This window comes from Otolemur garnettii, unplaced genomic scaffold (assembly GCF_000181295.1).
Source record: "Otolemur garnettii isolate 467f Iridium unplaced genomic scaffold, OtoGar3 scaffold00043, whole genome shotgun sequence".
NCBI lineage: Eukaryota > Metazoa > Chordata > Mammalia > Primates > Galagidae > Otolemur > Otolemur garnettii.
Window position 1 is genome coordinate 3,767,981 of NW_003852438.1, and position 3,512 is coordinate 3,771,492.

The window sequence follows — 3,512 nt, forward strand, 5'->3', positions numbered from 1 at the left end:
TTTAAAGGTTCTGATCCCATAATTCCATCTTGGGCCAAGACAATCTGGTGGCTTCTGGCCGGATTCATCCCATCTTCTGGCAAAAACAATCTTGTGTCCTCCATCTGGATTAATTCTAACTTTAGCTAAGATCTTGTGACCTCCACCCAGGTGATTCCCTTGAGATATCTCAGGTGGCACAAAGGACAAGAGACTTTTCCTGCCTCTCGCAGTAAGTGGCCTGTGGTAAAGTTTTTCAGCTCCCCAAGAGTTGGGGAGACAGAAAATGTTTTTCCCATTTTTTTTGTAAAGGCCATTCCCTCTGTAACACAAGAGCCTTGTTTCCTTCCGTGGGAAGACTGGAAAGTCTCACCCTTTAAATGGAACCTACTTATCTTATGTACATCTTGAAGGGATAAGCAAAAATGATTAAATTGCATGCTCCCAGTGACTTTGACATGTATTCTAGAGATAGAACTAGTACAGTAGAAAATCCCCCCGTTTTTCTTTTTTTGTATGTGTGTCTCCTACCATGTTCCTAACACAGATGATATGAACAAGGTGATATGAACAAGCAGAACGCAAGAGAACACAAATTAGCTGATGGGGACCGCTCATTCCAGTAAAGGAGCTTGTGCCTTTTAAAGCCTGGGTCAAATCTGACTCTCAAGGAGGGAAAGTGTGTGCTCTGGCAGAGCCTTACCTGAGAACTGGATCTGGGTGCTGGAAAGACAGAGCACCTCTCTCTGCCTCCCGGTTTTGCAGAGGAGCACAAGCTCACTGTGGACTGAGGAAATGGTGTAGGTGACTCATTCAAGCAACCTCTGGAAGGCCCTCAGAATAGTCTGCCCCATTGTGAGGCCTGGAGGAGGGAGGAAAATGAAGCTGGTGGCTAGAGGTGGGGGCAGCACAAGAGCCATCTGACCTTTAGGAGTGCCTAGAGAGAGAAACTCAGAGCTCCAGAAATCAGACACTGGAGCCTGCTAAGGTCATCTTTATGCTAATTTGATTTTCCTACTAGTGGAGGATGTTTACCTAACCCGGACAAGGTACCCTAGGAAAATTGAATGCGTTTAAAAATTTATACAAAAAAGTAGACAAACAATTGCCAAATGAATTCAACCAGCGTGAAGATCACATGTAGCTTTTTCAGATGACGGAACAGTTTTATTTCCAAGAGTGGTATTTTTTACCTTTCTGATTATTTGAGTAACGGCCCTGATAATGCATCTCCCTTCTGTGTGATCTTGCAGACTGATTTAGCTCTAAACGTTCTGAGGGACACGTCTTCCATCATCTACCTATTGAAATCCTGGTGCAGCTGCATATTCATCTAACTATCTCTTTTCTCATTTTCATTCCGTTACTTCTTTATTTCACCATTCCCCTTTGTTATGTTAAACTTTCCGTCAATATTTTGGAAAACTATGACATTCTCTCTCAAGCAAGTCCTGGTGCGGCAGATCTGATGCCTTTGTGTTTTTCTCACGATCCACTCTCCCAGTGTGGAGTCTGAAGAATGCTGGCCACTTGCTTCCCACCTTTTTCCCAATGCAGAAAAGTGGGGCCGGTGAGGAAGGTTGTCACGCACAATCCAGATACCACCCAGGAGACAGTCAGCTCCCCAGTGGTGTGACAAGACCGGGGCTTCATAGGGTCACGAGCTCACCAGTCGCTTTTCTGAGAAGACACAGAAGGGTGGGAAGGAGATGGCTCAGACTACTCCACATGGGCGCAGAAGGCAGGGGCACCTGTCTGCTGGTAGAAAGGCCTTCTCTCAAGGTGGTTGTATTCAGATTCTAGGGCTATTACAAACTACCACAAACTTGGTGGCTTGAAACAACAGAAATTTATTCTTTCACAGTTCTGGGAACCCAAATTCTAAATACAAATTGTTGGCAGGACCCCAGAAGGCTCAGGGGGAGAATCTCTCTGACAGCACATGTAGTGAGAATAAGCTGGAGTCAGTCAGGTGAGGACGAGATGACACCACTGGACTGGCTGGTTCAGGTCCTACGTGGCCTTCACCTCATATCTCCCAGTCTCGTTGTTTTGTAAATTCAGCTATAATCTGAAAGTGTGTATCTTGAGTAGTTTGGGGCTATTGATTTAGGAGATTAGCTTTTGAATTAGAAATGTCATGGGTTATGCTGATAATTGTTGTGGTTTATGGATTATGACGATTATTGTTGTTTAAAATAAGGTTTAATACAGTTTTTGCTTTGAATGTTCATGTATAAAACTGTGGTTTTGGAAATGGAAGATCAGAACTGTCTTGGAGAGGCTTACTCTCACTGTTCTCCAGAATCGCCAGCCTCTGACAAATAGAGTTGGGTGGACCTGTCCCTGTCTCTGTATATTGGCTGACAGTGACAGAGGACTGGACCCTCCTCATCTGGTAACACCTGCCTGCTTCCCCAGGTTCCAATGGCTCTGGCCATTCCTTGGCTTGTGACCACACAACTCCAGTCTCACCTCCATGTTTATCATTGTTACTGGACAAAGGGGTCCAGCTGCCTGTCACTATCCAGCCAATACACACAAATGGGCTATAGGTCCACCAGGCTTTATTTTCAGAAGGCCAGAAGTTCTGGAAGAACAGGGAGGAATGAGAACCTCTCCAAGACTGTTCTGCCTCTGTTACAATTCTAATAATTTTTATAATGGGATACAAGGAAACAAACCTAGAAAATTTCAACTTTATCTAAAAGAATCATCAAAGAAAACAACATAAAAATGGCCTTTACTATCACAATGTAATAATACTTATAGTCTAAGCATTACTACCGCCCCCAAAGCCTTTTGAGATAAACAGCCTCACAATCGTGGAGAAACCTTAGCCAGACAATCATGGAAGGTACGAGGGGAAAGAACGTGGGCTGAGCAAACTAGGTCAGTGTGGGAAAGGAGTCTTCATGAACCTGATAAGAATGTAGTCATCTTAGGAGGACAGCTAGTGACAGAAAGCTGGTCAGAAACCAAGTGGCATGGTCACAGCAACCCCCTTCCAACACTCCAGGAATGCTTCAAGGTCAGTGGGCCTGGGAAACATCAGGTGGTCAGGGAAACATCCAGCAATCAATTCCATCCCCTGGTCCTGGCTGGCACTGAAGATAAGCCCCTGGGACGAAGATCGGTCACTCTGCAGAAGAGAAGCACTCCCTTCACCCCTCACGCCCTCTCACATTTTCACTCTGCAGAAGGGAATGACTCCCCTTACCCCTCCCAACCCCCACCCTCGTTCCAATTACAAGCCAGTAAAAGCTTCTTGGAACTGTGTGAGGTGGCCGGCTCCTAGTCAGTCTCGACTCTGCTCTTTTCTAATAAAGTCCCCCTCAATTCCTGGGCTGGCCTTCTCTCCTTTCTCTCCTTGCAGACCGTCACCCTCACTCTACCCCCAAACCTCGGTCAGCTATATTGCTTCCGCTTTGCTTCTCAGACGCCATCCATCCTGCAGACCGCTCTTCTGGCTTCCCGTTGACTTTGTCTCTGTGTCTCTAGCTTCTCCTCTTCTGTTTCTGTTAAGGCTACTT